The sequence below is a fragment of the Herpailurus yagouaroundi genome, unplaced genomic scaffold, assembly GCF_014898765.1.
Source record: "Herpailurus yagouaroundi ecotype Mexico unplaced genomic scaffold, PumYag 159, whole genome shotgun sequence".
Classification (NCBI taxonomy): Eukaryota; Metazoa; Chordata; class Mammalia; order Carnivora; family Felidae; genus Herpailurus; species Herpailurus yagouaroundi.
Genome location: NW_024412400.1, coordinates 49,593,453 through 49,618,082, shown reverse-complemented (window position 1 = coordinate 49,618,082; position 24,630 = coordinate 49,593,453). Strand labels below are relative to the sequence as shown.

Below are 24,630 nucleotides of genomic sequence, written 5' to 3'. Positions count from 1 at the left end.
GCGCCGAGCGAGGCCGGACTCGGGGGAGGTTCCGGCCTCGCGGCGGCCCGGGCCGAAGGAGCGAGGGGGAACCGGGCATCCCTCGGACCCGCACCCGGAGGGACTCACCGTGGCCTCTCAGCGGATCCCGCGCCGGGAGTTGGGCGGCTGCTCCCGCCTGCGCGCGGTCAAGCTTCGCCACTTGCACATCTCCGCGCCCCGCGCGTCTCGGCGCTCTCACCCCCCCCGCCCGTCCCCCCCGCCGCAGGACGAGCGAGAGGAGCAGTTCCCTGGGTGACCTGAAGGTTTCCGCTAGGTCTCCCGAACCCTGTCACATCGTGTGTGGGGGCCGGGTGTGCGTGCGTGCGAAAAAGCCCCCCCACCTCACCCTTCCCAAAAGGGCTTTGCCAAACATTCTTGGAATTGCTTAGCGTCGGGGCTTTCAAGAAAACAATGCATCGCCTCTTAGAGAATGTGTAGTGCTGATGAAGGTTCTGTTGCTCTCCCTAGTCAACCTGAGACCAAAATGATTCTCTTCTCACATTCTTCTTTCTCTCTCCTTCTCCTCCCTCCATCCCAGCTTCCTTCCTTTCCTATTTGTTTTGTTCTGTCCCTTCCCTTTTTTGTTTCCTTTCTTTCTTGACCCCTCTCCCTTTTCCTTCTTCCCGTCTTTCTCCTCCTCTCTCCTCTTTCTTCTCTTCCTTTCTTTTTCTTGGTCAGACCAAAATGATGTCAAGAGCTATATTCTGTATTGAAACTCCCCACTCCCACCTCCTGACTCTTGGGAATCTAGTGATGTGTATATCCAAAGGTTTGGGGACCGGGAGCGAGAGAGTCACAGAAAAATAAGCGAAGGTGTGTCTGCCTTCTAAAATTAGCTATAATGTGTCTGGACCCTTCTCGTTTTCATGGAGCCAAGTAGCAGCACAGCATTCTCATGTAAGACATGCGATTCCCCCTCAAGGAAGTTTAAAAAAAATACTTTTTGCACAAAGGCGATTTCTTTATAAAAGCTACCTTCAGCAGCTCTAAGTGTCAAGGAGCTCAGAAGAACTAGACCTCCCATATTGGTGTGGTTTGGGGGTTTGGGGGTTTTGTTTTGCTTACATGATTTTTAGTTCAATTATTCAATGCCATAGCTTCAACAGTGTCCTTTTCCTTTTTCAAATCATGTCTCATTGCAAACACAGACACACACACACACCCTGAGGAAGTCATACTGAAATACAGGTGACTTTTCCTGAACTCGCAATTATCTGTTTTTGACATCAAGTAACTGACAGATTTTACATTCTTTACGTGGTAGACCTGAAAAGCAAGGAGAAATAGTAATACTTGCTAGTGAAATTGTAAGTGGGATACAATGTAGAGACATTTTTTAAGAAGTTAAAATAATTATTAAATAACTAGATTAATATACATCAATCTAATATATAGACTTCAAAAGAATTCTCTCCATATCTCTCTGCTTTACTCTTGTCTGGTTCATGTGTTACACACCACTTAATCCTCATGACAACCCTAAAATATGGATGTAATTGCCCCATAAATGAGCATAAGGAGCTTGGCCAAGTTAAAAGTACTGGGAACTGTTTCAACTGGAATATGAACCCAGTTCATTTTTTTTTAAGATCTGATTTTTAAGTAATCTCTGCACCCAATGTGGGGATTGGGAATTGAATTTACAAACCCCAAGATCAAGAGTCTCCTGTTCTACCAACTGAGCCAGCCAGGAGCCCCCGAGTCTAGTTCATTTTTGATTCAAATGCTGAGTTACAGTTCTCCTCATTTTACAGAAAGGACTGAAGCATAGGTACGTGATTTACTAAAATTCATTGTGTGAGAAATCTTGTTCTTCTAACACTCTAGTGCTTAATTTTTATTACTTTTCAGCTAAATTACCAAAATGTTATTTCAACCTTACATAATCAACAATGAACTACAAGCAGTTAGAAAAGTCCTTTTTTTTTTTTTTTTTTTTTCCCCATGTAGCCAGGCCTCAGTTTCTTCACAGGGAGCCCCATGTATTAAAAATGTAATATGTTTCTTCTGATTAACATAATAATGAATATTGGGGGATGCCTGGCCAGAATAATCCCCAAATTTGCATACCAACAGAAAATGCAACTTAAATTCATGCCTGATCTTAACATTTCCATTTAAACTTTTCAAGCTACATTTTGTTTTCCAATTTGCACAAAAATTTTAAACAGAAAAAGGTTCTTTTTGGAAGGTAATAGAATACCCTCGCAGTTCAGGAATATCTAATTACCAGTAGAAAATAAGACAGTCTGGTTTGTGTATAGTGCCTCTAAACTTACAGCTGGAAGTTGAAAATAAAGGTAATTCATTTAAATTCTTTTAAAAATTAAAGATTTGTTAATGAGAACTTTTCGGACTATTCAGTGATAAGCATATATCATAGTTTTAGTTCTGTCTTGTTGCAAGAGGAAAACATTGCAGGAAGCCAATTCAAAGATCCACTCTTAGTGGTAGGGGTATTTTACAGGGGAAGAAAAATGAGAAGAGAATATACAGAAAAAGAAACAACGTATAGTTAAAGTTGTTTTTAGACTGTCTTTCAGCTGATAGTCAAGAAGGTGTGTTTCCCACAAGTCTTAATCTCATTAAAGTTTACCAAAATTTAAGGGTTTCATCAGGAATGCTAAATCTCTTCCTAGAAGGAGGTTAAACAAGTTTAAGAAGATTTCTCTTTTAAAGGATCTAATAAAGAGTCCCCAGGTTAGGAAACTCAGAAAACCTGAGACTTATAGAGGTTGTACAAGGTCATGCAATTTAGTGGGTTATAGAGATGGACCAGAAAGTAGTCCTCCGGGCTACCATGCATAAGTTATTAACAGTGGAATGATGCGTTGGTTCCGACAAGTTACAGAGTAAGATCCTTAAAAGCTGTCCCTGTACACAACACTTACAAACGCTTGATACAGGATTTTTTAAAGGCCCTTTAAATGCACCACTGAGCCAGCAAGAAAGGGAAGGAAACGCCAAGATTAAAGTCATGAATTCAGAAAGTCTTGTAAGTGTTAAAGGTGGTGCTGTCCTGGGGTGGCTACCCGTCTGCAGCCTCACCAAACCTACGGTTGCATTTGTAACAGGACTTGTAAGTGCCAGGGACTTCTTAGAGAGCAAGGTGAAAAGTCAAGTCAGAGATTCCTACCTAAAACTGAGGCCACTGAAAAGAAACATCTGCAGTGCAAAGGTGAACTAGAAAAAGAAAAAACAAAACTCAAACCCCATTCACATCCCCTCCCTTCCCTCCCTACCCCAAACCAAAATAGGTTTGCTTTTTTCAGCCTTGACTCTGGCAGGTAAATTTACACCAAAAAGCTACTGGTGAATCATAATCAGATGGACAGTAGGGCTAGCTAGGATTTAAACGAATTCTGTGGCCTGAAAATTCCCAAGTTAAAAGTTTGTAGTAAAGTGGTTCCAGCTAGACTATACCAAACAAAAATTGAAAGAATTATTATCACTCAGCTCTCACTAAAGGAACTTACTGAGAATACATTTATAAAACAAAATGATACTGAGGTAGGAAAGCTGAAAGAACTCCATTTTATTTATTTATTTATTTATTTATTTATTTATTTATTTATTTTCAAATTTTTATTTTATTATTTTTTTTAAATACAATTTTTACTGTCAAGTTAGCTAACATACAGTGTATATAGTATGCTCTTGATTTCAGGAGTAGATTCCCATGATTCCTCGCTTACCATTTTAGAAAGGTTCCATCTTTACTGTTTTTTTCCTAGGCTCCATTTATTCATATTCCATATTTACCTCTGAATAAGCCAAAGAAGCTATGTTCCCACTAAAAGGGGGAAAAAGAAAGTTAATTGTTCTCTGAATTTTGTCCTAGGCCTCAAACACCTAATAACGCTTAAGAAGAACCAGATCCCAAATATGTTCCAGAACATTAGCTTCAAACAAACCTCAGCTGATATTGGCATCAATACCCCTACCTTCGGTAATTCATGGAATAACACCTATTGTTCACCTGACACTCACCTCTGATTGGACCCAACCATGGATTCCTGAAGATATACATCCCCTACACCCTTGTCCAAGATAAACCCCAAGCCCCAAGCAATGATGAGACTCATTCTCCTTTTCTTTGGGGGTCGCCCAGATATTCTGTCTACTATTCTCTGTCACTCGCCCTATTCAATAAAGTCTGTTTTCATTTTCTCCAGCTTGCATTTGATTTCTATCCTGTGCGAAGCCAAGGACCCTCTTGACTGGGTTCTTGGACTCAGCTTGCCTGCATCAATACTAGATAGATAAGTTATTTAAAGGAGTGATAAGCAAAAAATATAGTAACAATGTAAGACAATCTAAGTAAACATTGACTTAAAAAAATGTTTGGGTATACAGATGGCCAATAGACACATGAAAAGGTGTTCAGCATCACTCATCATCAGGAAAATGCAAATCAAAACTAAAATGGGATATCATCTCACACCTATCAGAATGGCTAAAATCAGCAACACAAGAAATGACAGGTGTTGGCAAGGATGTGGAGAAAAGGGAACACTTATGTGCTGTTGGTGGGAATGCAAACTGGTGCAGCTACTCTGGAAAGTAGTATGGAGTTTACTCAAAAAGTTAAAAATAGGGGCACCTGGGTGGCTCAGTCGGTTAAGCGTCCTACTCTTGATCTCCGCTCAGGTCATGATCTCTCAATTCATGGGATCAAGCCCTACATTGAGCTCTGTCCTGACAGTGTGGAGCCTGCTTAGGATTCTCTCTCTGCCTCTCTCTTTGCCCCTCCCTGCCTCCAAATAGATAAATAAGTTTTTTCTTAAAGCTAAAAGTAGAACTACTCTATAATCCAGCAATTACACTACTAGGTATTTACCCAAAAACTACAAAAATACTAATTCAAAGGGATACATGCATCCCAATGTTTTTTGTGTTTTTTTTTTTAAATTTTTTTAAATGTTTATTTATTTTTGAAGGAGAGAGAGACAGAGTGTGAATGGGGGAGGGGCAAAGAGAGAGGGAGACACAGAATCCGAAGCAGGCTCCACGCTCTGAGCTGTCAGCACAGAGCCTGATGCAGGGCTTGAACTCACAAACTGTGAGATCGTGACCTGAGCCAAAGTTGGACACTCAACGAACTGAGCCACCCAGGCACCCCCATGCATCCCAAAGTTTATAGCAGCATTATCTACAATAGACAAACTATGGAAAAATCCCAAATGTCCATTGGCTGGAATATTAGTGATAAAAAGGAATGACATCTTGCCATTTGTAACAACATGGATGGATCTAGAGAGTATTGTGCTAAGTGAAATAAGTCAGTCAAAAAAAGACAAATACCATATGATTTCACTCATATGTGGAATTAAGCAACAAAACAAAGGAGCATAGGGAAAACAAAGAGAGAAGCAAACCAAGAAACAGACTCTTAACTGTAGATAACAAACTGATGGTTACCAGAGAGGAGGGGGTGGAGGGATGGATGAAATAGGTGATGGGGATTAAGGAGTACACTTGTGATGAGCACCAGATGTTGTATGGACATGCTGAATCACTAAATTGTACACCTGAAACTAATATTACACTGTATGCTAACTAACTGGAATTTGAATTTAAAAAAAAGTCTGGGGATAAAAAAGATCAACTAAAATATTAGACAATAATGGTGTATAACTTGATAGTTTGATTAGAGCTAAAGCACTCTAACAGTGCTTATTTATGTTGTCGGAAAGGAAGATAATGATAATGATAATGATAATGATTTTAGACTTTATTAAGTTAATTATACATGTAAAAATTACTAGTGTAAGTATTCAATGAGGAGAAATTGAGTGCATGAGGTCAAATGTTGCAGAGAGGTAAAAAAACTAGAATTAATAAAAGGAAATCTAAAGGAAAATAAGGAAAGAGAAAAAGGAAACATTAGAAAAGACATATGGTACAAAATTAACATGGTAGAAATAAATCTAAATATATCAGTTACAATAAATATAATTGGACTTAATTCTCCAGTTACAGGACAAAGATTGTAATGCAATAAATAGACAAAATTCAGCTATCTTCTATTTAGGAAACAAATCTAAAATATAAGAACATAGAATGGTTGAAAGCAAAATGATGGATAAACATATGTCAAATATTAACCAAAAGACAACTGGTACAGAAATACTGTAATCAGATAAAACAGACTTCAATTTACCAAAAAAAAACAAATAATCAGTTCAGCAGGATAATACAATTCTAAATGTGATTACATCCAGTAGCATAAATTTTAAATATGTATTGCAAAAAATAACAGAACTATAAAAAGAAATTGATAATTCACCGTGATAAGGATGATTTCATTTTTTATTAAAAAAATTTTTTTAATGTTTATTTATTTTTGAGAGAGAGAGAGAGAGAGACAAAGAGGGGTAGAAAGAGAAAGAGACAGAATCTGAAGCAGGTTCCAGGCTCTCAGCTATCAGCACAGAGACTGACATGGGGCTCGAACTCACAAACCACAAAATCATAACTTGAGACTAAGTTGGAAGCTCAACCCACTGCCACCCAGGCACCCCCATGATAAGGATTATTTGAATACACTTTTCTCAATATTTAATAAATCATGTGAACAAATTAGTAACAACCCAGAAGATCTGAATAACAATACTAACATTCTTCCATAAGTATATTGAACATTTCATTCAAGGATTGGAGAACACACACTTGTCCTTGACAAGTAATCTTATGGAAGCTGTGGGCTAGATTTTGGGCAAGGGAGCTTCTATAGCAGTTTGTATTTTAAAGCCTCTTTCTCTTTCTTTCTTTTCTTTCTTTCTTTCTTTTTTTTTTTTTCTGTAGAGAATTACCTCCCTGAAGTTTGCATTTCAAGGAGATGGCCCAGATAAGAAGGTAAGAGTTAGTTTTATTTTAGCTTAGGGGAGAAGACCTTAAAAAAAAAAAATCCTATCAGGTTCTGAGTATCAGCTTCCAGTTTGGCCAACAATTAAAAAAAAAAAAAATCCTTTTAAATATCTTTCAATTTCTGCTGGGAAAACAGTAAATATTTCTGGCAATACTGAACACCCCCTTAGACTTCAGAGGCATTCACGAATTGAGTGCGAAAGCTATTTTATTTTTCTCTGTTTATCAGGTACTACAGACAGAGATCTGGAAGAGCTGACTCTGGTGAGAATCCTCACCCTTAGCTGGCTTCTGCCAGTTTTCCATCCACAGGCTATGCATGGGGGTTAAAGCAGAGGGTATAGCTCTGGTATCTACCAGAATTTGCCAAGGGTTTTCTTTAACTGTAATTTTAGTTTCCCTTAGCTGTTTAAGGGAATAATATAGCAGTTTACCAGAAAATTCCTGAGTGTCATCAACTCTGGGAGGGGTCCGTAAGGAGGTTCTCCGTTGACGGTAGATTCAGGGTTATCTGTAAGGCCACTGACTTGGTGGACTTGCGCTCATGGTCTTGTAATCTCTTTAGAGTGGAAAGATAATGTAGAGAGAGGATAAATGATAGAATGAATGCTTTAAAGGAGGAAGGAGAGGAGAAGTAGGAATTGCGTCCATCTTTCATTTCAGGTGCCTCTTGTGTTGTGTGTGTGTGATTTTTTTTTTGCAATGAAGCTATTTTAGAATCTTGAAGCATTTTTGAAGCCTTCAGCTTACCTATTAAAATAGGTATCTCATTCTGTTTGTTTAATTTGGGAACACAATTTTTAAGTGCATTTTTTAAATGATCTCCTCAGCTAATTGGAACATTCCTCAGAATGGCCATTGTAATTTCCCTCCCTGAGGGCTGGCAGCAGTTTTGTAGGACCCTTAGCCACAAATGGAGTTTAACCCACATTTCTGTCCAGCTATATTTTAAGAACCCCAACCTGACAGTTACTAAGTTCTCAGGACACAAAACAATGATCTTGTCTAATTCTAGGGGGTTTGGGGGTAAGATTTTTTCATTTTTGTAAATATTTATAAGTTCCAGGACCATAGCAATTAGATGTCAAATAAGCAGATTTAAGTATCCCATTCTTTTTCAGCTAAGCCTTTGGATCTCTTGGAGCCAAACTAATACCTAAGGAAGATGTGCCACTGGAGTGGAGATTGTGTGATGTTTTAGAGCGAACGTCATTGCATAGAGATTTTCTTGAGGTTGGCAGGTGACCTAGAGTCAATCTAACCTGTTCTGAGACCAACTTATCCTAACCCAGGAGTCTTCTTAGAGTTAGGTGGCAAACACTCTAACAGCTTTTAAGTGCTCAACCCATGCCCACCACGTTTTGTGGCCTTTTATCTTCCAAGATTCCCAGAAGCAATATAGCCTTTACTTAGTGGACCCAGTTCAGCTTAACCTCGACCCAGTCTGATCCCATATCCAGTCCAGTTCTTAAGTCTGACCTGTCTCATCTTGGACCTGGTCCAGTTTTTAAATTGAATCCAATCCATTCCAAACCAATCAGCATTTCCCAATGTGAAACCTAGGGAGTGGGGAGAGGACTGAACTGGTGGACCCCAAAGAATGGGGATTGCAGACTGATTGCAAACAAATTGGGAAATACAGCTGCCACCAGCGCTTCCCAACATGGAATCTCGGGAAGAATTCCAAACAAATGTGGAACTGCAGACTAAACTACCAGCAGTTCCCAAAGTAGAATCTGGGGGCAGAATTAAGGCCTGGGGTTTCTAATCAAATAGGGAACTGACTAGAAATTCAATTAGATCAGGAGCTTCACAAAGAGAGTGGAGCCTAGAATCCAGAGAAACTTACCCACAGCCCTCTGAAATGGCCGAACGGCGGAAATGGCGAGCAAGACTGAACTCAAAGGGTTCTCAGGTTACCACTCCTGTTTTTCTTTTCCTCTCTGAAGCTATCAGAAGTTTGCTTCTTATGTTTGCCACCGCCGCCACCAAAACTGCTTTTAAAAATTCAGCTGAGTAAATATGAAGATCTAATTGGCTTTATTCAATGATTCATGAAACAGGCAGCATCCCATCTGGCAAATGGAAAGGAGTTTCAAAGAGCTATACAAACAAAATGGGAGACTTTTATAGGCAAAGGGGTGGGAACAATGGAAGAGTTGATTATCTCATCTTCCTTTGGGGACAGAAAGGGGTCTATCAGGTGGATTACTTCACCATCCCTTAAACCAGATTGACTGGTTTAAGATTACATTCCTGGGAGAGGTTGAAACTGCAATTACATTAGGTACTAAGTCTTGGTTTGCTGAAGTGGGGCTTAGCACAAGTGACTCAATTTGGGGCCTATTTTTTCTTTTTTTATCAGTATATATTGGAGAATGTCTTTATGACCTTGCAATAAGGAATTGCTTCAAAGCCCAAAAAGTTCAAAATATAAAGAGATTGCTAAATTTAATTTACAAATTAAATTCTATTTGTTGGCCAAAAACCTTTGTAAAGACAATAAAAAGCAAAGCACTAGGAAAAGATCTACAACATATTAAAGTGGAAAATTATTAGAATATATAAAGAACTGCAAATGAAAGCCAGACAATCCCTCCAAATCGATAAAAGACAGACATTAAAACAAAGGCTAAATAAAAATGACCATAGCATATAAGAAGAGACACAATCTTATTAATAGGTAACTGCCAATTAAAACTCCAATGTAAGCCCAAGTTTTACTCAATGTGACTTCTTACACATCGCTGGGAAGAGTATTAATTTGTATAATCTTCCAGGAGGAAAAAAAATAGTTGTCCTTGTAAAGGGCAAATGATGGTATTAGCTGTCTTTTCAATAGAGTTTGGGGCATTGGCTAGCATAAGAGTCGGAAAACTTGCTCTGCAAAGGGCCAGATAGTTAATGTTTTAGACTGTTCACATATATTTCTGTTGCATATCTTCTTTTTTTTTCTTTTTTACAACCCCTTAAAAAGTATCTTAGCTTGTGGGCTCCATAAAAGCAGGCTACTGACCACTACTGAATTTGTCCAGTCAGCTATAGTTTGCAGATCCCTGGCTAGCAGATCTCTCAGGATTATCTGACTTTATTGGGGTGTATACCTCAGGTTGACTTTCTGTTGACCATACTATTTTGCAACTGTGAAAAGGTAACCTTTATTGGAAACTGATAGCAATGGAAATGACTCTTGTTTAAAATAATGCAAATAAATCTTTTCCGGCAAAGACACTAATGATTTCCATTGAAAAGATAACCCCAAACATTACATTTCGTTGGCCTAGGCCAATAAAAGTTTGACAGGCCCATATAGTGTTGGAAAAAAACTACACTTTAGCAAACCATTTTGGAAAACATTTGTATTATCTGGAAAGCTGAAAAGGCACACAATTTACAATCCAGCAATTCTCCCTTCAGATACATATTCTAGAAGAAAGCCTGCACATGTGCACCTGGAGATATGAGCAAGACTTCACCAGAGCATTATCTATAAGAATCCTGAAAAATAACTAGAAACAACACAAAATTCCATTGATGGCAGAATGGGTAAAATATTGTAACACATCCATAACATGGAATACTAGTAGAACACTACACAGAATGCAAAATAAGCAACTGCAGCTAAACAAATCAATATGGATGATTCAGAAAAATGATGTTGAGTGAAAAAGCAAGCAAATCCTGTGCAGGATTGCATAGATTCAAAGAAAACAAAAGATATGATGCTTATGTAATCAAGGAAGCCATAGTTTAGTGGGTAAGAGAAACACGAACAAGCATGGACACTAGAACACGGTAATTTTCATAACTGAGTTATATATAAAGTTCATTTGCTATGTGATAGGCAACTTTTTACCACTGGGCATATCAGAATACTTCATCACATAACACATCTTTTATTTGGTGTGAGGAATTTGTTAGGTAGAGGAGAGGATAAAAACATTCAAGACAGAGAGAACATAGAGAACATTCTCTGTGTCTTGAGTATTGTATGACATACATTGTAATATTTTAATGACTTCAAACGGTTTAGCATTGCTGAAGGCTAAAAGGCATGGGGAGGAAGAACAGATGGGGAGCAGTTTCTTGCGAAAAGACTGAAGAGGTAGGGACCAGATAATGAAGGAATTTGTACCTGATGCAAACTGTTTACACTTTGTTGCATGCAATAGAAAATCATGGTGGAATTCATGCAAGGGAGCAATAAAGTCAGCCTTGTACACGAGAATGCCCAGCCTGCATTGATGGTCATGGAAATCATGGACAACAGGGCAAAAAGGTAGGCAGACATCCGCTAGAAAGCTACTACAATGAAGGGTGCCTGGGTGGCTCAGTTGGTTAAGCATCTGGCTTTGGGTCAGGTCATGATCTCATGGTTCATGGTTCAAGCCCTGTGTCAGGCTCTGGCAGCTCAGAGCCTGGAGCCTGCTTCGGAGTCGGTGTCTCCCTTTCTCTCTGCCCTTCCTCGCTCACACTCTCTCTCTGAAAAATAAATAAACATTTTAAAAAAAGGCTAGTTCAATGATTATTTTAAGTTTATTTTTTATTTTGAGAGACAAAGAGAGCAACAGGAGAGGGGCAGAGAGAGAGGGAGGGAGAGAATTTCAAACAGGCTTCACGCTGTCAGCGCTGAGCCTGACGCAGGGTCCATCTCATGAATCGTGAGATCACAATCTGAGAAGAAATCAAAAGTCAGACACAAGTGACTGAGCCACCCAGGCACGCCAACTAGTACAATGATTCTTATAAGAGGTGTTTTTAAAATAACTGAATGATCTAAGGCAATTCAAGATTAAAGAATCCATAGGATTTAGTGATTTTTTAATACTGAGGGTAGCAAAGAAGCAGGAATCTAGAGGGACTCCTGCATTTGGGCAACCAGGTGGGTCTGTCACTTCACAGAGCGAGGGATCATTTAGCGGTGAGCTATGGATAGGATGTTGGACATCTCGTTGAAATTGTAGCATTTCTGTCATGTGATAGAATGTAACAGTGGGATGTTTGTTGCTTCCAACAGTCCAGCAAAACATCTAAATATCTGTTATGTGACACATGCAATAATTATCTGCGATGATGGGACAAATGAGACTCAGAAACATTGTAACTTCAGGTTTCACTCCCCAAGCAGTTTTTTGATTGACCATAACTGACGGACTGAAAATTAAATTTCAAAACGTGGAATTGAGCCTATTCTCTGGCTAAACTGTTCCATGTGCTCTGATATTGCAGGGCAGGAAAGTCCCTACGGGGACCCGCTGCACTTTCCCCTCACATGAGGACGTGACTAAGCTCAATTACGGAACCATGCTCATCCCCCAGCCACGTTCCCAAGCAGCTCTGAAATTCCCGCATTGACAACGTATAGAGAAAGGGGAAGAGTGGAGATTCTACGGCACAGCTTGTGTGGACACTGGGCATTCACAAACCTGGAACTAATTCTAGCTCGGAGGGAGGGCTGTCTGTAGCAGGCACGTCGAGGCTGCCCATCACCACATACTAAGGAACATGTGCATCTGATTCACTGCCATTAGACCTCTCTGATGCATTTCCTGTGGACATCTGTGGCAAGAGCAGGGAGTTGAGTAGTACATCACAGCAGCGACAGGAAGAACCCAGATTGGGGACAGCTGTTCAGCCTTGGCACAGTTTACCTTTAAATCTCTGGTTCTTTCTGATTCTGACCTTGAATGGGGTTGCTGATTACAAACAGTCAAAACTAGGACAAGCAAGATAAAGAAAAGAAGTGTGGCTTCTAAGCAACCTCTGAGTGGGAAACTTTGCATCTTACCTTGATATAATCATATTGTAAATGTAATCAATTCCCAGCTTCTCTTGGATCCATAGTTTCCCAGAAAAATTGCCAAATGAAATAGAAATATCTTGATTTTAGACTCGTGTTTTCTGCTTTATGCCTTAGCAATTCATTTGCAAAGATAAAGTTTATCTTTAACCCCATCATTCTTAATCCTTTCCATCAGATAGACATTCTTACCAGTTCAGATTATTGCATTTCCTTACATTCTTTAAGTCCAAATGAAGTCTTTAAAATTCACCCTGATCTGTACGTGCAGATGTATGCACATAGAGGCTTTTAGTGTATATTTTTATTATAATGTTTACAATTTCTGAAAGCCAAATCCTAAGGAAAACTCACTGCTGTAACTAATTGTTATGACCCTTTTCAATGTTAAAAAAAAAATCCCTTCAAGTACAGTGACTTGGGAATACTTCACAATAGTTTGCTCCATGCACATTAATACGCTATAACTTTCTAAGTTAGGCCAGAAAAATTAAAGAAATGAAAGTAGGATCCATTTGACAAGGGCAAAATTTGTGTAATTGAAAGCTCCAAAAATATTAAATAATGCGGTCTGTCTTGTTTTTGCTCCTATCAGACTGACTGTATTATTATAGATGAGTTGTTTGTTTCCCTAGCCCACCTGTGATATCTAATGGCTATCGGTAGAGGCTGCAGTTATATTCCCAAGGGAAACTAATCTCTTCCTGTTCCCTCTGATTATGCCCATTTCCTGCTGCTTCTGGAGCTGGGTAGGGAGGCAGATCCCAATAAGGTATTTTTGCTGGGATCGTCTGACATCACAAAGATAAGGGATAGGTTTAGTCACATTCTTGCTAAATTAAGCCAGTATCAGGGTATTAAAATAGCTGAAGGTAATGGAGGCTATCCCTAGTCTGTTAAACTGACAGTATTGCTTTTTACTCATTTGAAACTCAATGAGTTTCTTTCTGCTAAGGAATTCGGGGTCAGATTAATTTCTCTAGTAACTCTTTGAAGTAGGTGCTAATAAAATTAAAAAAAAAAAGGTTTCCCCATAAAGTACAATTTTTCTCCTCCTCTAATATCTCCAATAAATTGCTAAGGCACAATTTCACATTCTAGCAGGGAGTGATTAGTATTTCTCTAAAGTCTCAAAGAAAAAGGGTCAGGTTAGTACTCTTCAATCACAAGGATGCTCTTCTTCTCCCCAAATCAGTCATTTGTGGGTTCACCCTTTTCCTGGGCCCGGAAAAAACTCTCTTAATGCTGAGCTGTCCCCCTCTCATTAATCCTCTCACCTGGTTACTGAAAACCTTCTTTAATTCTCTCCGTTATTTCTAGCCCTGTGACCTTTTAAAGACTTTCATATATTTCGTGAACTTTCACTTCTCAGTTCCACAACACTGTGCTAACACTGGCCTCTCCCATCCTCTTTTTCCTCTGTGTCTACTGAACAAAGCATCTTTGCTTCTCCTTTCATCTCTTTACCATTTCTTCCTTGCTTTTATCCATCCTTCTTTACGGTTCCATGAGGCCCATGGTCTTGTGGCCCACAACTAACAAACCTTCATCAATTAGCCCGTGTGTTTCTTGAATGGCAGACTCATGTTTCCTTCCATTTGCAGGACACTGCACATACGCATGCTTCTGGGACCCGGCAAATTTTACACAACCAGCATTGCCCAAGTTCATCTAGGTTTCATACGTCCAAGTGGTCTTTCATGACTTCTTTAATACTGTCCATATAGTTAAGTTCCCAAGTCCTAGCAATTTTTATCTCTACAGGATCTCTTGACTCCCTTCTTTACATTCCATTCCCAAAGCCAACATTAGCCAGCATGAATTCTCTTCTCTTATTTTTCCTGGATTATTATATTAATATTTTAACTGCTATCCTTACAAAAAGTATAATTTCATCTTTTTTTGATCCCATTTCATTGTTCACTTTAGTCCGTGGTTGATTGGTAGATGAGGCAAGGAAGAATTGTCCCCAATAAGTTTGAGAAGAAACATAGCCTTGCTAATACCTTGCTTTTGGATTTCTAGCCTTGAGCTGGGAGAAAATACATTTCTGTTGTTTTAAGGACCAGTGGTGGTACTTTGTTAAAGCAGCCCTAGGCAACTAATACTGACATCTAGGAGATCATTACATAGATTAAGGGGGAAAATCTTCCAGGTATAGGTAACAGTATGTTCAAAGGTGTAGAAAAGTACAAGAGTGCCCAGAGGAATCCCATCAAAGCAAGTGAGTTGTTTAAAGTCAAAGGGATCTGTGTAGTTCAATGAATAATAAATACACAAACAGTGTGTGGTGTTTCTTATTATTTCACACAATGAGTATGTGCCTCAGAATGAACAAAAGAAATGAGACACAAACCTTAGCCTCTTTTTTTCTTTTCCTTAGCCTATCTCTTAGGCCTCTCATCATTGAGTATTTTGCCAATTGGAGGATTAACACAGTTGTGCCATATACTTTAAAAAAGTAAATAACATCGTTCCTAAACATGAGCCAAACACTATATTTGGTTCTCAACCAAAGAAACAGGTACCTATTCCAATATGGACAAAACACTGGATATATTTTAATTCCTGACAGGTCTTTTACAGGTTTCTAATTTGGCACCTTCTTGATGTGTTTTAATGGATAATTTTGGTTCTAAATAGTTTTTGTCTGCCTGCTGATTTGAGGCTCTAGAACTCCTTAGTAAGATTCAGCTTTACTGTAAAAGGTTGTATGATGCCCAACTTTCTGTTTCTGAAAGACCTCAAAGTTGGTCACTCATGATTGAGGAAATGCAAGTCAAAACAACATTGAGATATCACCTCACATCTGTCAAAATGGCTAAAATAAAAAAAAATATAAGAAACAACAAGTGTTGGTGAGGATGTGGAGAAAAAGGCACCCTCTTGCACTATTGGTAGTAATGCAAATTGGTGCAGCCACAGTTAAAAGCAGTATGGAGGTTCCCCAAAAAATTAAAAAATAGAACCACCCTACAATCCAGTAATCACATTACTGGGTATTTACCCCCAAAACACAAAAACACTAATTCAAAGGAATACATGCACCCTGCTGTTTATAGCAACATTACTTACAATAGCCAAATTATAGAAGCAGCCCATCAACTGATGGATAAAGAAGATGTGGTATATATAAATAATGGAATATTATTCAGCCATAAAAAAGAATGAAATCTTGCCATTTGCAACAACATGGATGTAGCTAGAGAGTGTAATGCTAAGTGAAATGTCAGTCAGAGAAAAACAAATAACAAATGACCTCACTCATATGTGGAATTTAATGAACAAAACAGGTGAGCAAAGGGAAAGAAAAGAGAGGGAGAGACAAACCAAGAAACAGACTCTTAACTACAGAGAACAAACTGATAGTTACTAGAGGAGAGGTGGTAGGAGGATGGGTAAAGTAGGCCATGGGGATTAAAGAGCACACTTGTCATGATGAGCACCAGGTGACATATGGAATTAAAAAAAAAAATCTCAAAGTTAGAGGGTAGGGTGTAATTCATCAACAGATGGGAAATTTTTATTTTCTTTACCAAGCCAGTGAAATTCTGAGACAGTTTAACAAATCCTTTTTTTTCTTTTCCAGCATAAAAAGAATTGCCACATATATTGGATAACTACATATATTCATCCACATTATATACTATATGCACGTGCATGTGTTGTGTGTGTGTGTGTGTGTATGTGTGTGCATGCATACATACAGTGGGGAAACTGAGATGAAGAGAAATCAAGGAATTCTTTGAAGTTATAGAACTGATAAAGGGAAATTGTAGGATATTAATTTATATATTCTAACTTCAAATTTAATATTTTTCCAACTTGAGTATGATGATTATTCTATATATATGTGATTTTCCAGCACAGAGGTCCTCAATGGGGAAAATTTTGCTTTTCGGGCAATATTTGGCAATGTCTGAAGACATTTCACTTGTCCCACTGTGGGTCGGACATTGGGGGTGCTGGTGGCAGCTGGTGGACAGAGGCCCAGATCTGAACATCTTACAATATACAGCACATCCCCTCAGAAATAGAGTTATCTGGTCCAAAATGTCAGTAGAACCAGGATTAGAAAATTGTGATCAAGCATAGTGGCTAATAATGAATATTACTACCATATGCTAAGAAATAAATTATTCCTAAGCAACTTTTCTTTACCCTTGAAATATCCCTGATTAATTACATAGTATTCTCACTTTACAAATGGGGAAACTAAAATGGAGAGATTAATTTGCCTCAGCAGGTGATGGGGCTAAAACTCAAACACAGATATTATTGTTGCTGAGGACTTTACTTTTAACACTACATTCTAACCAGCTCACTGTCAGGAAGGTCATCATATGATAAAACGTGATTCCAAATAACTTTCAGTTAAGGATTATTTTATGCTTTGGTTGCCTTTGCCTGACAACAAGTATTGTATTGTATTGTATTGTATTATATAAGACAATGATGTGGTGTAAAATTTGCTGAAATCAATTTTCGTTGGCAGAACAAAATCAGTCATACAATGAACACAGGATCATGTTATCCTGTCTGAAAAATAAATGTTTGTGCCTGATTTATACCTCAGAGAAGTAGAAATGTAATTTTAAAATCCTTTTACCTCCTTTAATATAAAATTTATAAGGTACTTCTGTGATCACCTAGCAACTTTTATCCAGCTATATTATTGTTGAGAATTTTTTTTTGAGAAAAAGAATTTTTTTAATGACCAAGAGACCTTAGGGAATTTGAATTAAAAAGTGGTCATCCGTAATAGCGGGCTGCCTAATTCAGAACAACATTCCCACTGTGAACAACAGAAAAACAAAGGAAGATAACGTGATGAAATAGTGAAAAAGCAGGGGTCAAGATCTGGAGAAAGAGGTAACCTAGAAAGTGAGTCCTCAATTCAGGGCCCTAGAGGAAAACTCTAGGGAAAAGGATCAATTCTTGATGAGGTCTGAGAGCCTGAGACGTCAGTGCTTTGACAATTTTGTACAGCAAGAAAGACACAGTGGAGGCTAGAGCCTGCCAAGAGAAGGAAACTAGTGAACCCCTCAGTGCTTTGGATTTAGACCCCAAAGGATATACCTTAAAGAGGAGGATGTACTGAAAACAATCTGTCCCTTCTAAGATACTTTTTACTTACATACTGTTTTCACCTTGGGACATCTTTTTTCACATAGGCTATATGCAAAGTTATCCTTTGATAAGGCATATCTCAGACAAAGTTGTGAAAGATTCAGAGTGAAAGATTCACACCCCCCCAAACCCACTTATTGTCATCAGGACCTTTGGACTTCCCCTCCAGTACAGCCATTAGTTCTGGCTCTCTGGGAGGGACCTGAGGGCTCTAGAATCATGGAACGTTACAGCTGGAAAAAAAATCTTAGATTATTTTGTTCAGACCCCCTCATTTTACAAATGAGTAAACTAAGGACCAGAGAGGCCAGCATACTTGCCCTAAATTACTGCACTAAGGAATAAATACCTGTTGTAAAACTTAGTAAACCATCATAACCATAAGTATTTCACCTAACACATTAAGAAAGCTTCTAGCAAAAGAAAAGGACTTTAATAATGGGGTTTTAGCTTGCAGCCGGCCCAAAGGGACATCTGCAGATCACAGAGACTGTCTCACATATATGAAATTATATAATTTTGCTGCAACTTCTCAGAACATCATTTTTGTCACCAGCCTCTCAAAGGGCAGGTATAAAGGTCTATTCTTGAAGTCAGTAACCTATGATCTAATGGCCCAATGTAATTTTAGGTGGCACACAAAGTATTTGTGACCACATTCTTCTACCCTTATCCTTATAATTCAAGAGAGCCGTAAACAGATTAACAGCTCCTGCTTGGACACTCTGGGTCTAGTCTCCTAGGCCCAAATCTATTCAACAACATTTTTACTCAATTCTTACATTGTTAAAAATTTTTTTCATTTTATTTTCTTGTGTTTACTACACTAGGTGTGAATAATGATAATTTTTGCTTCTTTTTTGTTGAATTTTGTTCTTTTTTATTGAATTTGTTACATATAAATGTTCATTTACCTAGAATTTCGGAATTATAGAAATAGCTTTTACTATTGATATATCTTTGATTTTCTTGGATAAAACCTACATTGTCATTGGTTTCATATATCTATATATATATCTATATATATCTATATGTATCTATGTGTATCTATATGTATCTATATATATCTATATATATATAAATCCCAAGATTTTGGGATCATGAGTCAGACACTCAACTGATTGAGGCACCCAGGCACCTCTATATTTTTCTTTTTTAATCATTTAATATAATTTTGATTTAAACTTGCTAGCAATTTATCACAGATGGTGGCATCTTCATTCATAAAAGACATAGGCCTTTAGCTTCTGTTCTCTATGGGAGGTAGGCAAGGTAATAGTTAATAGCTTGTCTTCTAGAACCAAGTTACTTGGGTTCCATCTCAAGCCCACCATTTATTAATTGTGGGATCTTAACCTCTCTGTGTATAAGTTTTCTTATCTGTAAAAGGTGATAATAGTATCTATTTCATAAGCATTTTGTGGGAGTTAAATGAATTTATATTCTTGGAACACTTACAGTAGTCCTTTTTATACAAAAAGCTCTTTATAAGCATTAACGTCTTTCTGGCCAGGTTTTGCTATCAATATGCTAACCTCATAAAACACACTTGGAAGTGATCCTTCTTTTTCTATGATCTGGAAACACTTAAAAGGCAGAATAATTATCTATTCCTTGGGGATTTGAAATAACTCAGTTATGAAATCACCCAAAACCTGTGCCCTTTGGCAGGGGGTGGGGATAGCGCTTTGACAAATTCACATTTTCTTTATCTTCTTGGCGTAGTTTTTTGGATATGGGTAGTTTACTGGAAAATTACACTTGCTATTTGAAAATATTAAGATTTTTCAAATGTATCAATATATGGGTTTTGCTTTTAATCTTTTCTTAATGAAACTTAAAATATATGTATTCATTTGTGGCATTTTCAGAGTCAGGTTATGGTTTGGTTATCAACTTATTCTTTATTTGTTCCTTTTTTCCATTTAATTCTGATGTCATCTTTTAATATTATTTTCGTTTTTTGGGTTTTTCTAACTTATGTTAAATGCTTTAGTTTGTTCTTTGGTACAATGTTGTCAAACTGCTTTAAAAGTGCGAAGAAATAGTTAAGAGATGTTTCTTCTCTTTTTCTTTTTTCTTTAATTTTCTTTTAATGTTTATTTATTTATTTATGTTTTATTTTTTAATGTTGATTTTTGAGAGAGAGAGAGAGAGAGAGACAGAGTAGGAGTGGGGGAGGGGTGCAGGGAGAGAGAGAGGAAGATGCAGAATCCTTAACAGGCTCCAGGCTCTGAGCTGTCAGCACAGAGCCTGATGCGGGGCTCAAACTCGTGAACTGCGAGATCATGACCTGAGTCAAAGTCAGGCGCTCAACCATCTAAGCCATCCAGGCGCCCCTGATCTTATTTATTTATTTATAAATATAATTTATTGTCAAATTGGCTAACATACAGTGTGTAAAGTGTGCTCTTGGTTTTTGGGGTAGATTCCTAAGATTCATTGTTTACACATGAAAACAGTGCTCATCCCAACAAGTGCCCTCCTCAATGCCCATCACCCATTTTCCCCTCTCCCCCAGCCCCCATCAGCCCCCAGTTTGTCCTCTGTATTTAAGAGTCTCTTATGGTTTGCCTCCCTCCCTCTCTGTAGCTATTTTTTTTCCCCTTCCCTTCCCCCATGGTCTTCTGTTAAGCTTCTCAAGATCCACATATGAGTGAAAACATGATATCTGTCTTTCTCTGACTGACTTATTTCACTCAGTGTAATACCTTCTAGTTCCATCCACGGTGCTGAAAGTGGCATGATTTCATTCTTTCACATTGCCAAGTAGTATTCCATTGTATACATAAACCACATCTTCTTTATCCATTCATCAGTTGATGGACATTTGGTCTCTTTCCATAATTTGACTAATGTTGAAAGTGCTGCTATAAAACATTGGGGCACATGTGCCCCTATGAATCAGCACTCCTGTATCCTTTGGATAAGTTCCTAGTAGTGCTATTGTGGGGTTGTAGGGTAGTTTTATTTTTATTTTTATTATTATTTTTTTAAAGTTTATTTAAGAGAGAGACAGAACGTGAGCTGGGGAGGGGCAGAGAGAGAGGGGGACACAGAATCTGAAGCAGGCTCCAGGTTCTGAGCCATCAGCACAGAGCCCGATGTGGGGCTTGAACCCACAAACTGCGAGATCATGACCTGAGCTGAAGTCAGACGCTCAACCAACCGAGCCACCCAGGCGCTCTGGGTAGTTCTATTTTTAATTTTTTGAGGAACCTCTAAAACTGTTTTCCAGAGTGGCTGCACCAGTGCACATTCCCACCAACAGTGCAAGAAGGTTCCCATTTCTCCACATCCTTGCCAGCATTTGTTGTTTCCTGGGTTGTTAATACTAGCCACTCTGACAGGTGTGAGGTGGTATCTCATTGTGGTTTTGATTTGTATTTTCCTGATAATGAGTGACATTGAGCATCTTTTCATGTGTCTGTTGGCCTTCTGGATGTCTTCTTTGGAAAAATGTCTATTCATGTCTTCTGCCTATTTCTTCACTGGAATATTTGTTTTTCAGGTGTTGAATTTGGTAAGTTCTTTATAGATTTTGGATACTAACTCTTTATCTGATAAGCCATTTGCTGGCAAATATCTTCTCCCATTCCTTTGGTTGCCTTTTAGTTTTGTTGATTGTTTCCTTTGCAGTGCAGTAACTTTTATCTTGATGAGCTCCCAATAGTTCATTTTTGCTTTTAATTCCTTTGCCTTTGGAGATTTGTCTAGTAAGAAATTGCTGCAGCTGAGGTCAAAGAGGTTGTTGCCTGTTTTCTCCTCTAGGGTTTTGATGGTTTCCTGTCTCATATTTAGGTTTCATATTTCATCCATTTTGAGTTTATTTTTGTGCATGGTGTAAGAAAGTGGTTTAGTTTCATTCTTCTGCATGTTGCTGTCCAGTTTTCCCAGCACCATTTGCTAAAGAGATGCTCTTTCTTCTATTGGATACTCTTTCCTGCTTTGTCAAAGATTAGTTGGCCATTAATGTTTATTTATTTTTGAGAGAGAGACAGAGAGTGAGTAGGAGAGGGGCAGAGAGTGAGGGAGACACAGAATCCAAAGCAGGATCTAGGTTCTGAGCAAGCTTTGAGTACAGAGCCCAATGTGGGACCCAAACCCATGAACCGTGAGATCATAACCTGAGTCAAAGTCAGACACTTAACGAACTGAGCCACCTGGGCACCCTTCTTTCTCTTTTTCTAACACAAGCACACTATATTTATATGTTATTTGTTATGATTACATTCTCACTAATTAGTTAATTGATTCATTCACAAATATTTATTTAGAACTAGACATTGTCCAGGGTGCTGGAAGTGAATGTAGGGCAGTGAACAGTAAACAAAATGGGCATTGCCTTCAACAAGAATAAATGCAGTGATTAAATGTGCTCTGAGGACAGGGGGATGCTTTTCCTCTTTCTTGGATTCGAACTGATAGAATTCTACTGCCTAACCCTTGAGATCAATTATGATCAGGAGTCTTTATTTAAAATTTTGACAATTTTAGCTTAACTGTACACATGTATTATTATTATTATTATTACTTATAGGGATTTATACAAGTTTTTTTAAGTCAACTTCCTATTGATACATCTTAGAATATATGATAGCTAAGTAAGTTGGTATCCTCTGTTGTTAAGTATGTTTGCCATGGGCTTTCCAGAGCAAGATGGTAAAAAAAAAAAAAAAAAAAAAAGTTATATTATAGACCCCTCTTTCTCTAAAAATTAAAAAATTGAAAATAAGTTTAAAACAGCAATTGCAAACATGCATGAAAGAAAATATTAGTGTAGTAGTAGGAGTCAAACAAATAAATACATAACCAAGCCAGGGAAGGAGAGGTAGAATGTAACAGGCATTGTGAAGATTCCTTCCCTCATCCCTCCTGTAAGCCATTGGGGGAAAGATGAATTATATCCTAAAAAGTATCATTGATCCTTACCCTTTCACTGTTCCCTTCCCCTCTCACACAGTCATTACAGTTCGAAAACAAAGGAATGAATAAAGACGTCAGCTTGGGAAGAACTCTCAAACCCTTTGAGAGTATGAAATATAAACAGCTATCTATCAGCACACCAGAGGCAGGCAAGTCCACTAGGGCTTACCCAGCGAGAGGTGAACTGAGTAGAGAAGTCTGAAAAGGTATAATAATCAGCCAAATTAATTGGCCTTTTATTTTTTTTTAAGTTTATTTATTTTGGGGGGTGTATGTGGGAGGGGCAGAGGGAGAGAGAAAGAATCCCAAGAGGGCTCCATGCTGTCAGCACAAAGCCTAATGTAGGGCTTGAACTCACATACCATGAGATCGTGACCTGAGCCAAAACCAAGAGTCTGATGCTCAACTGCCTGAGCCACCCCTAATTGGTCTTTTAAAACAGTTTAGGGATCTAGTAAAAAGGATGCCAAATGATAAAATAAAATCATCTTAGGGAAGAGGCACTTGGAGAACTGCAGGTGAAAGCCTATCAATTTTATTTTCTACAAACCAATGTCTTATAGTCAAAAACAAAAAATACCTGAGTGGGAGGAGACTGAATTCAGCTAAAAAAATATGGTAAGGGAATTGAAGATCTGGGATTACTATCTGAAGTTGCTGAATGGAGAAAAATGAGCTATATCCTAAGAGTAGTTCCATTTAAAAAATTCTTAAAAAAGAAATAAAGCAACAAAAAACAAAACCCCCCAAATCTGTGGCCTGACTACAACGAGTAAACTAAGGCCCTGAACTCTTTTTAAAAAAAGGCAAACCAATTTTTTATTACACTTTTTGTATAACATATTTAGAAAAACGCATAAATCACAAGTATACATCTCTGAATTTTCACAAAGTTAAGACACCCGCACAATTGCACCAAAAAGTGAAACCTTGCTAGTGCCTCCGAGATCCCCCTGGACCCATTACTAGTCATTCCCTATTTGTCCCAGAAGTACCCATTATTCAAACTTCTCATCCCACAGGTTAGTTTTTTAACTGTTTATAAATGGAGAATTCACACAATAGACTTTGTATTACTTTGGGCTGTCAGGGAAAAAAAAAAAAAAACGCCAAGACTTAGTGGCTAAACAATAGAAATGTACTTTCTCATTTCTGGAGGCTGGGAGTCCCAGATCAAGTTTCAGTCAATTCAGTTTCATGGCAGGGAGCTCTCTTCCTGGCTTGCAGACAGTTGTCTTTTTGCTGTGCCTTCACATGATGGAGAGAAAGCAAGTTCTCTGGTGTGTCCTCTTAGAAGGGCACTGATCCTATCAGATTGTGGCCCCATACTCATAACCTCTTTAATCTTCATTTTCTCCTAAGGCCTGAATGCAGTCACAATGGGGGTTAGGGCTTCAATTTATGTTTTGAGTGGACACATTTAATCCGTAACAGATTCTCTCTTTTTTGCTCAACATTGTTTGTAATTTCTGTGTATTCATTCTTATTACTATATGGTATTTCATTGTGTGAGCATATCACATTTCCCCCCATTTTACAGTTGAGATATTTGAACAGTTTCTTGTTTGGAAATGCTATGAGCATATTTTATATGTCTTTTAGTGAACGTATGAATACATTTGGCAAACACATGAATATAATACTCATGTTCATTATATATTTAAGAGTTGAATTGCTGGGTAATGGAGTATACATATGACTCAGGTTTAGTAGATGGATACTGCCAAACAATTTTGCAAGATAGTTGAAGTAGTTTATGTTAGCAATTTATGAGATTTCTGTTTACTTTAGATCCTTGCCAATTCATTCATTGTCATTTTAGCCATATGTTTATTGGCCAAAAGATACTCATTGAAGTCTTTAGTCCATTCTCAAGTATAGTG

General features: G+C 38.1%; 1 protein-coding gene across 1 annotated transcript in view; it reads right to left on the bottom strand.

The window, feature by feature from the left end:
- The window catches only part of MME (membrane metalloendopeptidase), a 102,491-nt gene extending 102,257 nt beyond the window's left edge, over positions 1-234 (bottom strand). The window contains exon 1 of the mRNA XM_040480542.1: positions 109-234. The gene's annotated coding sequence lies outside the window, so the exon portion shown is untranslated. The remainder of the gene's footprint in view (positions 1-108) is intronic.
- Between the last annotated feature and the right edge of the window lie 24,396 nt (positions 235-24,630).